General features: G+C 38.9%; 1 pseudogene; it reads right to left on the bottom strand.

The window, feature by feature from the left end:
- Positions 1–11,313: 11,313 nt before the first annotated feature.
- On the bottom strand, positions 11,314–11,736 carry LOC122478831 (annotated as a pseudogene).
- Between the last annotated feature and the right edge of the window lie 2,987 nt (positions 11,737–14,723).

The raw sequence follows: 14,723 nt of genomic DNA on the forward strand, positions 1-14,723 counted from the left end.
CCTTTCTTTGGACATTCCTTAATACATACTTCCGCCAATCTGTAATGCGTCAGAGAGCATTTCCTTGGGCCCATGAAAATACAATGAAACCTTTACTTAAGGAAATAAACACCCTGACTCCACGGATCTGGCGCATAAGCCCCAGTGTTTGGAATCGAACGGGCTTATTTTTATTTATTTTACCAGCCAATTTAAAACAGTTACTAAATTGAAATCAGAAGTGCACTGAGCTCATTCATAGTTTATGTATTTCATCACCTTGTTGTGTGGGTTATATTTTCTAAACGTTAATCCTCGACAATCTGCCACCTAGAGAGTCTTCCTTCCACAAAGAAAAACAGCTTTCTGACCCCGCATTTTGTTTTTCACGTGGCGCCAGGATAGTCTTCAAATACAAATGTGATCATGGCAACATTCTGCTCAAAACTATTTATGTGGTTTTTCAGTTACTCTTAGAATAAATATAGTTACGGCTTTGAAGGCCTCTGATTGCCCAACTTTCTCGCCCCTTCACTATACACTGAACTGTAGTTACAGTAAGCTTTTTTCCCTTAGTTCTCCCACAATTTTTTTTTTGTAAGTGCGGAGATTATTCTCCCCATCCTCCGTCCCTGTCTACCCCCACACACCCTTTACCTGTTGAGACCCTACTTATTTGTCAGATCTCAAGAACCATTTACTTAGAGGAACTATTTCTTGACCACCCTTAACTGGATGGAGCAAGTCTCTATGTTACATTTGCTGGTAGTTTCATGTAGCTCTCAGTAGCACCTATCAGTTCAATTTCACAATTAAAAAAATATTTTTATTGTCTCCTAGATTGAAAACTTCAGGAAGCACAACTTGTGCATTTTTTGCCAGCATCTAGCAGATGTAAGCCTGGCACACAGTTTTTCAATAAATGTTAAGGGCATTAATAAGTGTTGAGACAAACCTTATTTGAAAAATCACCTCTTAATTTGTATTGTGAAAGAAAGAGGCCAAACTCCCTAAACTAACTAGCTCTAGGAGGTTTATAATAAGAATAGATTGTTGGTAGTACTTGGTGGGTATTCTCCTTAAGAAGGTCCAGGAGTGGGGTGCCTGGGTGGCTCAGTTGGTTAAGCATCTGACTTGGGCTGAGGCCATGATCTCATGGTTTGTGAGTTGGAGCCCCACATCAAGCTCTGTGATGGCAGCTCAGACCCTGGAGCTTGCTTCAGATTCTGTGTCTCTCTCTCTCTGCCCCTCCCCCACTCATGCCCTTTCTCTCAAAAGTGAATAAAAGGTTAAAAAAAAAAAAGTTAAAAAAAAAAAAAAGAAGTTCCAGGAGTTATATAGAACTTTAATAGGTTTAAGCAGACCAATCTGATTTATTTTTAAATTAGAATGAGAATTAACAAGATTTTACTTTCCAGTCTAAAACAATTTAGGTATGCTCATTATATATATTTGTCTGAATTGTATCCTAATTTTAAGTAAGGGTAACAAGGACCAGAAGATTGGGAGATTACTGAATTTGCTAGAGGTAGAATAGTATAGACTAACAATTGCAAATTCCTCTTACTGCTGTGCAACTTGGCCTCTAGCAGCTTCTTTTAATCCCCTATTCTCATTCAACCTCAGAACAGTCCTGGTGAAAGGATGGTAAAAAGGAAAGAGCAGAAGGCTTTTCTGAAAGATTGAATGGCTACAGGAATGTAGGAGAAGCTGTAAAAATTAGCTCCCAGTGTGGGAACCTCTCAGGGAGATAGCCCAATGGCACAGTGCCCTCTGGTGTTAGGAAGAGATTTTCCCCCCATCATATGTGCGTTTAGGGGCTAAGCAAAGATAATGGGAGCTTCCAAGAATCCCAGATTTAGAGCACAACATGTTGTTTTTCAACTTTTATCTATTTACTAAGAAGAAAACTGTTGATTGACATCCAGTGTTGTAATCTACGCCCTCTAACCTGGGTACTTTTTAGGACAGTGACTCTCAACAGCTCTACCTTGAGAAGTGAAACAAAATTATTTATGAATTGTAACAAATAGTGCTACAAATAACAGAAGATTGCACATAATCAACTTTTTAAAAATATGAATTAAAGAAGATTCAAAGTTATCTAATAATTTTTTATTCATCCATGTAAAAACATTTTTTAAAAAGGAAGTACAAAGAGTGTGCAACAATGGAAGATATGCCTGGCAAGTTCTGCTTTGGTGATAGTATATCTCAGAAAAACACTCAGCTGGGATGTGGCCAGGTAAGTATAAATATGATCACATGAAGAACGGGGAGAGGTGCTCTTTTTGTTGCAAGAAATAGTCACTTGGTGATTTTGACAAATGGGGAATTTATTCTAAAACTACATGAAGTAGAAAAGGAACAGGAATCTCCTCTATGTAGCCAGGCCACAAGGGTTGCAGGGAAAACTGAACAATTGGGCCTCATGTGAGACTGCAGGGACTGTAGTTTGATGGTTAATCAAAATCCAAGGTCCTCTCTAGTAACAAGAAGTTGTGACTTTGAGCTCTAGTACTCCACTATTAGCATGAATGTGTTAATCTTGTCTCTTGCTCCTCTTCCTTTTACCAGCTGACCAATTTACTTTATATATCATGGTTCAAATTCCCAAGGAGGAGAATCAGAGAGGCTGTCTAATTACCAAGCCACATAATCATAAGTTACAGGCCAGCTTATGGGTTGATTGGTTGTTCTTTAAAGTCAGGTGCTTCCCGTAGTCTACTCAGCAGTGGCTGAGGGACTAGTCATATGGTACAGCCATCATGGTGCAGGGACCAGATACTTTCTTCAGTATGGAGTGTAGGCACCTTTAGAAGGGGATGCTGAGCATGACAGGTGCTATGAGTAATATCTCTAAGGCAAAATGTGTTTGTGATTCATTTGGCAATATCTTCACTATAAATAAATTTTGGTGCTATTTCACTTAAGAAGTTTTTGTGGGAGTTATTTTGTGAGGAGAGGAGGCAGGGATGCTGAACTTCTAACAGTATGTAACAGAAATCGTTGTTTCATGAATGCACTTTGGAAAATGTGACACTACACTTATAAAGTGTTCATTATTACAGTAAAAATTACCCATCAATCACACTTGGAGTGACAGTGCTTTCCAAATAAATCTTGGCTTATGTTTTAGTGTAAGATCTTTAGAGCTATCAGATATGTGGTCCCTACTGATGTGGATTTTTTTCCTTTTAATTTCCTTACAATTAATCTAAAAAATATGATTAAAATTGTGAATTCCATTAGAAATGACACCAATGGTCATGCACATTCGTACCATACAAAATACATCTGTATAGATAATAGCACAGAAGATAATGCTGATGCAATTTTAGAAGATGATGTTCATTCTGGGCACAGGTATAATAACTGTCAACTTGAAACTCACCCACTAATTCTTGGAGTACTTTGCACCAATGTTTCTGGTTTCCCTTTCAAATATATCCAAATGTTCTTAGGGCACTTCCAATGACACTGTCAATCTTTGGTAGATAGTTCCAAAATAGCCTAACTATACCTTGAAGAGGGTACTCTCTATGGTATTTGAATCCTAGTTTCTTATAAGTGAGTTATTCTAGTTTGTTTAGAGACCTTGCTTTCCATCCTCTGTTAGATTTGATTTCAGTGGATCTCAGTTATTGTTCTAATCTAATAACATTGAACCCCTCCCCCCGGCTTTCTCCTACCTTTTAAAAAATTTTTTTTAATTTCTTTTATGTTTATTTATTTTTGAGACAGAGAGAAACAGATCATGAGTGGGGGAGGGGGCAGAGAGAGAGGGAGACACAGAATCCGAAGCAGGCTCCAGGCTCTGAGCTGCCAGCACAGAGCCCGACGTGGGGCTCAAACCCATGAACCGTGAGTTCATGACCTGAGCTGAAGTTGGACGCCTAACCAACTGAGCCACCCAGGCGCCCCTAAAAAATTTTTTTTAATGTTCATTCATTATTGAGAGACAGAGAGAGAGCATGAGCATGGGAGGGGCAGAGAGAGGAGGAGACACAGAATACAAATCAGGCTCCAGGCTCCAAGCTGTCAGCACAGAGCCTGATGCAGAGCTCAAACTCACAAACCACGAGATCATGAGCTGAGTCGTAGTCAGACGCTTAACCGACTGAGCCACTCAGGTGCCTCTCTCCTGCCTTTTTGGAGAATATCTTTCTGTACTACATTTTGAAGTTACTCCATTTTATATGTATTTATTCTTTTCTTAAAGATATAATTTTTCCTCTCTTTCCTCTGATATAATAATTTTTAAGGGAACCTGGGCTTCCTCCAGCATAATCAGGCTTTCTTCTTTTATTTTGCTTTCAGTTGTCCAGTGCTCATTTTTAATAAGTAAAACAAGCATATTTTCCAAGCTACCCTAGTTTCTCCTGGATCTCCTAAGATACCTGCTTCCTGAGACTGAGAATTCATATACATATCTTTTTAAAAATTTAATTACTTTCTTTACCTTTGGATTTGCAATACTTTAATTGAATGTTTTCTCTACTTCAGTCCCGCAGAAGATCATATTCTCTCCATAATAAAGGCCTGTGTTCTTTTTTTGTTGTTGTCAATAACACCTACCAATTTTTTTTTTAATTTTCTTAACTCTCAAGAACCTACTTAAAGCCATGTGACTTATCAAACTTCTGAACAAACCAGAAAAGTAAAAAAAAGTTTCCTCAGGCTTCCCCCTTTGCCTTTAAATATAGTTCCAAAACCATGCAAGTAGGCATGGAATTTGGTGCAGTTGATCTAGCTCTGGATACCTAGATAGAGTACTAAAACTAGAACTAGTAACTACCACACAGCACTACTCCATAGCCCATGCGTATCTTAGCTGCCTTTGTACTTCATCATTCTGCACATTGGCTGAAAAACACTGTGAAAGAACAAATATTGTTTTTTTTTTGTTTTTTGTTTTTTGTTTTTTTTTTTTTTACAATACCTAACAGAATACCCCAGTCTAGTGTTTAGTGCAAGGAAAAACTGACACAGACATTCTTGGAGGCCCATACAACCTGCTTATAAGGATAGGTGCCTGGCTTGCTCCAGTGAAATGCCAATTACAATGACTGCAAAAAATCAGCTTCTGGTTACAATATAAACAACTGCAAAACTATTCAGGAATTTTCAGTTGTTAAGCATAGCCATGGTTAAAAATTAAATTATATTAAGTGCAGTGTGGTATCCTGAATTGGATTCTGGTACAGGAAAAAAACAATTAGTGAAAAAGACTGATGAAATTCAAATAAAGTCTGGAATTTATTTTGTATATTGCACTAGTGTCAATATCTTAGCTTTCATAAATGTACCACAGGCACGTAGGATGATAATATTAGAGGGAGCTGGGTGAAGGGCATATGGGAACTCTGTACTGTCTTTGCAACTCTTATGTGATTATAAAGTTATTTCAAAATAAAAAGTTTAGAAATTTTATTTTAAAATAATTTTACATTTTGGCTACATACACACATATGTTTATAATTTATAGTTATTATATAAACTTACAATTAAATATATTTTAAAAGATAACATATTAAAAACTTACCACTTCCTAATTATTTTACTACATTAAATATTGTCTATGTTCTTGAGCTCATTTTTGTCTATTTTATCAGTGTGGTAAAATACTATATATACTGCATATCTGTTCCTAACTCAGCATTCAGACATTAGTAGCTTGAAATTAGCCATAGTGGGAATATTTATACCTCAGAACTGGCAAATCCTACAAATCAGGGCTTATTGTTTTCCCAGGGAGCTGGTTGTTAAACATTTACCAGTATACCATTGGGTATATGCCCTAAATTTTTGCCAGTATATAGGGCCTTTAACTCCATGCCCAGAATTCATAAGTTGAAGGACAAAGGAGAGATGTTTCTCATTGTTAGCCCTTAATAACTCATCTGAAGAATTTTTGCTTCTCATTCTTATACCTGTGGGCTGGATCATTTTGAAGGTCCTAGTCCCTAAGAGGGTACAGTCATGATTCAGATGAGTTGGTTGGGACTGCCTCCTGGCCTTTGGGGGCTCCATAGGCTGCTGTACCTACAGGAAGAATTAAAGATTGCTGTTCAGGTCAGAATGACTGATCCTGATTAGTAGAGGGCAAATAGGTTTCTGCTACATAAAGGAGGATTTTGTCAGGAATCCAGAATATTGACGAGCCATTTTATAGTACTTCCTTACCTAATGTTTTACTCACTGGAAAACTCAATAAAGGCAAGGAAGGAAGGTTTGGGTCATCTACTTTTACCTAGTGGTAAAGAATCCTGTCCAGCCAAATTTCAACAAAGGCTAAGTTAACTTGAATAGATGCTATAAAAAGGAAGCTATGCTGGATTGGCTACATAATTTGTAGAACCCAGGGCAAAATAAAAATGTGGGGCCCCTTGCTCAAATATTATCAAGAACTTCAGTATATCAATAGGAGAGTATTAACTAATTCAGAGAGCCCTTCTGAATTCAGGGCTCCATTTGGCCACACAGGAAATATACCTATGAAGCTGGTTCTGGTGCTATGATTACCAACTTAGCTTTTATGATCAGGAAGAAGTATGGATTGTAGCAATTATGTTTTACATCACTTCTTTCTTTTTTCCCTCTTCACTTGACTTTTCCTTCTTTCACATATGAAGAATACCAGGGGTAGCTAACATTTAGGTATTGTGAGGGAATATTATTGAACCAACATTGCTCCATGATGCCATACAGTCTAAGGGGATTTCATATGTCTTTTGTGTTAGGGACATAAACTTTTCATATGGGGGAGAGACTAGAGAAGCTGTTGAAGGGGAAAAGGTTTGTCCTGTATCCATAGACATATGGGTCATTAGTTTCTTGTTGCCTCCAATTTATGGGACCCTCAACAGGAGATGGGAGGGCAGAGAACAAAACCATGGTATTTATTCCACCAGCACTTCCATGAGAGGAGGTTGACTTGGCCAGCTGATGTTTTACTGCTAAAGGTCACTGCTCATGTCAGGGCACTTCTTTCTACACAACTCTTTGCTTGTAGGTTCCAGTACAGCTGGCTTTTTTCACCCTTCCTGGCCTAGGAGTGGTTACAGATTTCCCACTATTACTGGCCCCAGGTTCTCTACACCTCGACTATCCTTTTATAACCTGCTGTAAATAAATACTTTAAATTACTCTAATTCAAGTTTGCCATCTGTTCTCTGGTGGGACGCTGTGTGATGTATGTGTTTTTCATCTATAAAATAAGGATAAGAATAACACATGATTCTGGAACTTGTTGGGATAGTTAAATGAAAGTAGATGTATGAAAAGTACTTTGCAAACTCTAAAAGGCTCTACAAGTGAATTATGTTTGGGGAAATGAATGTTCTAGCTAATTACCCTCTCAGACTTATTCTAGGTTCATTAGGAACTATACTGATATATCCCTCTGAATTAATCTTCACTTTTGTCCTATCTCTTCTCTGCTGGGAACCTTACAATGGTCTTTCATTGCCTGGAGCAATGGTCATCTTTATCCTAGCATTAACACATCTTCACAGCTTGGATCCTAATCGCTTTCCAGTTTATGTTTCTTCTCTGCCCTTTAACTTTCAGTGAAATAGAGGTAGCCCAGGAAAACTGACATATTGTTTTTCTGTGTCCTGGCCTATGCTCACTTGGTCATGTACTTACCATTAAAGATCCATCTAACCATTGCCATCTCTCAAAGCCTAGCATAAGACTTTAGCAAACTCATAGTTACCGTGTATTTCTAGAGCACATATTGGGTACACAGTTCTCTTGAAATCGAGCAAATATTGAAGACCTTAATATGCCTCATGGCAGTTGAGAGGCACATTTTCAGTATCTCACCTCACCCTTTTTCTAAGCAGGCCTATAGGACCAGTGTGCGTCCCATTACTCATAAGGTGTCAGAAGCCACTTTCTTTCCAGAGAGTTTTCTCCCTCCAAGATAGATAGAGATGGGATTCTTCTCACCAGTCAGGGGCCCTCTATCTGCTGGATAGTCATTTACATATCAAGGGTGTTAACAAAAATCCAACTGAGTAAATTTGAAGATTTAATAGGTTTTATTAAGCTATTCATGAATCTGGCATCATCCCTTCTAGCAAGTAGAGGGGAGCTTCCAGAGGAGTAGAACAAAACGGAAAAGGTTTTATGGGAAGAATGGTGGGACAAGAAGTCATTAGCAAAAAGAAATGTTTCAACCAAGGTTACTTTCCCTGAGAGCAGGGGTGGGAGTCTGTGGGGTGGGGGGCCTGGGGGTCTTATCATCAGATTACCTCATCATCCTTTGGGGGATGGAAGGGGCCTGCCTGGCAGATGACCTCATTGGGGCTGACCAGAAAATTCCTGATTGTTCTGTTAAAACTACATTTCTGAAGGAGGTTGAAACTGCAATTAGATTAAGTATTAAGCCCTGGTTTGGGGATTTGGTGTAGCATAAGTGACTCCATCTTGGGCCTGTGTTTTTCTTTTTAACGGGTTCCAGTCTAGATGTCTTTCACTTAAATATATGTGTTCAAGGTAGAAATCTCATCTTAATAACAGCAACTACTTTTGAGCAACTCATTTAATCCTCTTAATTATTCTGCATAGTACTTCATCATGGAGGAAACAGATTTAGGAGAGTTAAGTGGTTTGTTCATTATTCAGTTAATAAAATCAGGGCTAGGAATGGACCACAGGTCTATTTGTCTCTGAAATTTGTGTTTCTTCCTCTCACAAACTCCATTACCCCAACATTAAGTTATTTCCTGGCAACAATAGATGATCATATGAAAGCGTATGAAGGCACTTCTGTTTCATTTTGATCTTAGTGTTTGTATCTTTTATCATTTTTAGTTTTTATTTTAATGTTTAAGAATATTGTCTCCATATTATTTATAAAGCTAACTGAAGACAGAAATGTTGTTTTATGTCACTGTATTAGTCGTTGCACCTTTACCAAGGGTTGAATACATAGCATGTGTTTACCATATATTTATTGGTTAATTGTTCCAGAAAGGTTTTCAAGGACAAATAGGTTATGTTACCTGTTTTCTTTATATATATATATATATATATATATATATATATATATATATATGGACTTAGATCACAAATGTAATTTTTCTTTGCTGAATGACAATCTTGCAAGTGAAGAGTAATCTCAGCACATGGAAAACAACAAAACAAAACTGAAAGATGTTTAAAATTGTGTGTCTATAAGGGCCCACATAGAAATGGGGTAGTGGTAAAAGAAAGTCCTGGACAGAAAGGCAGAATTTAGAGATAATGGCCAATATATAAAGAGTTCAGACTTTTTACCAGGAGCAATGAAGAACAGTAAGAAGGAATGGGCCTATCAGATTTGTTTTAGGATTGTCACTCTGTCCCATAGAGAGTGGATTGTAGTGGTATGGAGTGGAGGCAGAAGGAAGTGGTCTTCCTTATTTGGGATCTAGCTTTACTTCCTTACCTTCTCCACACCTCCCTGTACTAGCCAGGATGCCTAATCCAGTTAATTAATGGGAAATTGGGTTTCCACTCTACAGTGGGTATGGGGAAGATTATGTTTAGGACCCAGAGAATCACTAGAGTACCTCATAATACTGCCATGACAAATAGTCCTGTTCAATGTAAAACTGTGGCAGTCCAATAAAGACAAGGTCAGCAAAGGCTTATATACCATGGAAATAAATTATTTGGATATCCCTACCAATTAAAGAATCCAGCTGAGATGCTATCAGAGGGTAAAGGGACTTTGAAGTAAGTGGGGGAAGAAGACAGCCATGATTACCAGCTTTAGGCTGGTGAGCAGCTATAGAAGTAGGGATTGTAGCAGCTGTGCTAGATATTATTTAACTTTCTTTTTCTCATTGTTTCCACCCTTCCTTATAATATGAAGAATAATGATGCTGGCTAACATTTAGTTTTCAGGTGAGAACGTGAATGAATGGGTATCAATCAGAATAAAATGGTTGCTATGTACTGGTGACACAAAGTTTTCATTTGAATTAAGGACAAGAATGCATTCCTCAAGATCTACTTCCTACTCTTCCCCTGGGTCTGACTTGGAGACTGACTATTATAGACTGAATGTTTGTGTCTCCCCAACAATTCATATGTGGCAATCCTAACCACCAATATGATGGTATTAGGAAGTGAGACCTTTGGGTGGTGATTATGTCTTGAGAGTGGAGGCCTCGTGAGTGGAATTGTTGTCCTCATAGAAAGGATTGCAAAGAACTCTCTCACCCCTTCCGCCATGACACAGCATGCAGACAGCCATCTATGAACCAGGAAATGGCTCTTACCAGACATCACATCTGCTGGTGCCTTGATCTTGGATTTCCCAGCCTCCGGAACTGTGAGAAGTTAATTTCTATGTTTATATGCCACCCAGTCCATGGCATTTTATGGGGGCAATATGAGCAAATTAGACAATACCCTTATAAAATAAACTGTAGAGAGCTCTCTTACCCCTTCCACCATGTGAGAATAAAGCATGAAGACAGCCATCTATGAACCAGGAAGCAGCTCTCACTACACATCTAATCTTCTGGTGCCTTGATCTTGGACTTCTCAGCCTCCAACTATGAGAAATAAATTTCTGTTGTTTATAAGCCGCCTACCTACTCTATGGTATTCTGTTATAGCAGCCTGAATGGATTCAGACACTGACTTTCATCAAATGATCCTCTTGCTTTCTCAGTGCCCATTGGATTTTGTCGATGAGAAGCACCAGAAGGTGATCAGTAGGAGCGAGGGGGCTGGGGCACTTGGGTGGCTCAGTCACTTAAGCATCCAGCTTTGGTTCAGGTCATGATCTTACCCTTCATGGGCTCAAGCCCTGCATTGGGCTCTGTGCTGACAGCTCAGAGCCTGGAGCCTGCTTCAGATTCTTGTGTCTTCCTCTCTTTCTACCCCTCTTTCACTCATGCTCTGTCTCCTTCAAAAATAAATAAACATTTTTAAAAATTTTAAAAAAGAAGAAGCAAAGGGAGTGAAACGAATATATTTATTTCTCAGTTGCTTTCTTTTAGGGTCTTCATGGCCTGGCTGCATCCCTTGATTGAATGTCATAGCCCTCATTAGGCTGTCCTTCCTAAGCAGCTCTCTGAATCCAGTGGTTAGAGAAATGCTCCCTCCAAATACCCCTTCAGGAGTAAAGGTGGTATTATTAGTACGAAGTAGTGCACTATCTCCTGACCTTTCCCTATATCATGCTCATATCTTTGGAAATAGTCCTTTCATTAAAGTTTCTTCAAAATTACCCAGTTTGTGAATTCCAGCTGTTCTTGCCAGGATCCCAGTAATACATGAAGCTTGGAGTTAAGCTGACTTAAGTTAAGCCAGGTTTATTTTATTTTATTTTTTTGAAATGAACATAACCTCAATATTTTATTGTCTTCATAATGTAACAAATATGAAGCTTAGAACTGTATCACTTGGCCCGTTCTCTTCTTATCTCCTTCCAGCTCAAAATGCTTGCATCTCTTAATAGCCAGCATTCTCTTAGATCTGTAGTTGGGCTCAACACATTCAAGCCTCAGCATAATCTTCTTTGTAGTTTTAGCCTTTTTCTGGAAAGTAGGCTTAGTTTGCCCTCCCTAGCCACTCTGCTTCCTGTCATAACGCCTCTTTCCCTCGGCATAAAGAAAATCTTTGCCTTTCTCGTACTGTGTCACTTTGGTGCTTGCCACACTTCTTGCAGAAAGTCCAGTGGGTTTTAGCAACATTCACCATGGCTGCGAGAAGGCTATCTGCACGGAAAGAAAGAGCAAGTTAAGCTAGGTTTTAAACAGTAGTTACCACAGTGCCCTCTTGGGGTAGGAGGGTGGGTTCAATGCCTGGTGTCTGACACCCAGGGCTTAGAGACACTGGTCTAGAGACACAGCTCAGGCATTGATTCTTTACTTTTTAACTCATAGTTTTCTGCTTAATTTTGTCAGAGAAGAACCAATTGAGTTCTTCTAGAAACTAAAGCTCAAGTTTGATGCACACAAGAAATCATAGGCTCCTTGCCTCCTAGGAATTTGAATTTGAATAGCTTTTTGGAAGTTCTGGACCTCCTCTCCAAAGCACACGCTTTCCTCTAAAGTGAGTTGTAAATTTGTAAATGTGTGTAATTTGTCTTTGGTGTTTCTCCCTTTTCATTTCTTTGTGGGGTACCTCTGACATTCCCTGAAGGTACTCAGGAACCTCACATTCTTCTACGCACTTTTCTCCATGAAAACCAGCTTCCAGGAAAGGTTCTGAATTCATTTTCACTAAATAAATGATTGTTTGACTTTGATATGTTATCTCACTCAGCACAATCTTTTGTCTAAAGCAGGATTTTTCTCAACCTCGGCACTATTGACATTTTGAGCCAAAATAAATCTTTGTTGGGGAGGGGGCTGTTCTATGCATTGTAGGATGCTTAGCTGTATCCCTGGCAGCAACACACAAGATGCCAGTAACATCCTTCTCCTGGTTATGACAACCAAAAGTGTCTCCAGACATTGCCAAATGTCTTGTGGGGGCAAAATCACACCTAACTGAGAACACTGGTCTGAAAGGATGAACTTCCACCTGTGCATGTCTTTGGACATGATCAAATCTAAAGGAAAATTGTGTATTAAGGTAATAATCTGGAAATGCTTTTGAAAATGTAGACTTTGAGTGCTAATTGGTAAAGGACCACCTGTTCTAAGCTATTCTGGTTTTCTAACTGAATGACACCACCAGCTCATTTTTATTTCAAACAAATCTGCACACACACACACACACACACACACACACACACACACAATCTGCACATATCCATGTTTTCCCTTAATGTTTATTACCTAGTGATGCAATTATGACGACTTGCGATTATGAATGAAAACATATTTTCTGTTTTGTATAGGAATATATGGGTGATTAACATATATGTCTTTGAAATATCCTCCGTATTAAGGTTCTCCAGAGAAACAGAACTAATAGGATGTGTGTGTGTGTGTGTGTGTGTGTGTGTGTGTGTGTGTGGAGAGAGAGAGAGAGAGAGAGAGAGAGAGAGAGAGAGATTGATTTGTTATCAGAATATCAGGAATTGGCTTACGTAATTATGGAGGTTAAGTCCCAACATCTGCAGTCAGCAAGCTGGAAATCTAGGAAAGTAGTGGTGTAAGTTCTAGTCTGAAAGCCAGAAGGAGATCTTCTGACCCAAGAGGAGCTGATATTTCAGTTGGAGTCTGAAGGCAGGAAAAGACTGATGTTCTAGCTCAAATAAATCAGGCAAGAGGAGTTCCCTCTAACTCAACCTTTTTGTTCTGTTCAGGCCTTCAATTGATTAGATGAGGCCCACACACATTAGGGAGAGTAATCTGCTTTACTCAGTCTACTCATTGAAATGTTTTTCTTACTTAGAAACGTGCTCACAGACACAACCCCCGAAATGTTTTACTGATGTCTGGGCACCACATGGCCTAGCAAGTTGGCACACAAAATTAACTATTACACCTTCCCATTGAATTTTTGGATAATCCTAATTCATCTTCTCAAGAACTGCCTTAGCAGGGTTGATACTGGGATTTCAATCTGAGCCACTGAGCTAGTTTTAGAACCTATATAGTTGGCTCAGTTCTTCTCAGCTTGCAGGGTCAATTAAAGTGGAGCCCTCTGGTGGTATAACCTTTCTGGAACCACATAGACCATGGTGGAACATTTATGCTTTCCCCTAGCCATAGTGACTCCCTATGTCTGGCAACTTTTTCTGAAAGAGCCAGATAGTATATATTGTAGGTTTGCAGGCCAATACAGTATTTATTGCAACTACTCAACTCTGTCACTGTAGTGCAGAAGCAGCTATAGACACTATGTAAACAAATGGACTAGTAGTGTTCCAATATTTTATTTACAAAAAAAACAGGTGGCTGGTCTGTGGACTATAGTTTACTGACTCCTGGCCTAGAGCATTGTTCTCATCTGTATGGGTTACTGGCACTTCTGTATTTCAATGTACAAAAAAAGGAAAAAAGATAATGAAATTTCTCAAGCTAAATTTTGTAACGTCCAGACCCAGAAGTGGCATATAATCACTTCTATTCATGTCCCATTGGTCCAATCTTAGCTACAAAGCTTCTAGGGAGGCTGGGGAATTCACTCTCTACCTGGATAGTCACGTACCTGGCTTAATTTCTGTTAGGAAGAACAGATTTTAGTGGGAAACTAGCAGCCACAGCCACATGAGATGAACCACTTAGGAGGCAATTCTGCAAATTACATAATAAGTCTCTCCCTATTGCAAGTTTTATTTAATTAGGAAATTCTTTTTTCTTCATTTGAAATAATTCTCATAAAATATTTTCTGAGGATGTTATATATAACTAAATAGTTATACACAATTTAGACCTTATACACATTAAGAAATATTCACTAAGTGCTTGCTTTGTTCTTTAAAAAAAAAAAAAATTAGGGGCATCTGGGTAGCTCGGTTGAGTGTCTGACTTTGGCTCAGGTAGTGATCTCATGGTCCATGAGTTCAAGTCCTACATTAGGCTCTGTGCTGACAGCTTGGAGCCTGGAGCCTGCTTCAGAATCTGTGTCTCCCTCTCTCTGACCCCCCCGCCCCCCATCAAAAATAAACATTAAAAAACATCATCTTTTAAAAAATGTTTTAAAGTTTATTTTTGAGAGAGAGGGTGTGCGTGTGTGCAAAAGTGGGGGAGGGGCAGAGAGAGAGAGAGGGAAACACAGAATCCCAAGCAGGCTTCAGGCTCTGAGCTGTCAATACAGAGCCCAATGCAGGGCTTGAA

Source organism: Prionailurus bengalensis, chromosome A1 (genome assembly GCF_016509475.1).
Source record: "Prionailurus bengalensis isolate Pbe53 chromosome A1, Fcat_Pben_1.1_paternal_pri, whole genome shotgun sequence".
NCBI lineage: Eukaryota > Metazoa > Chordata > Mammalia > Carnivora > Felidae > Prionailurus > Prionailurus bengalensis.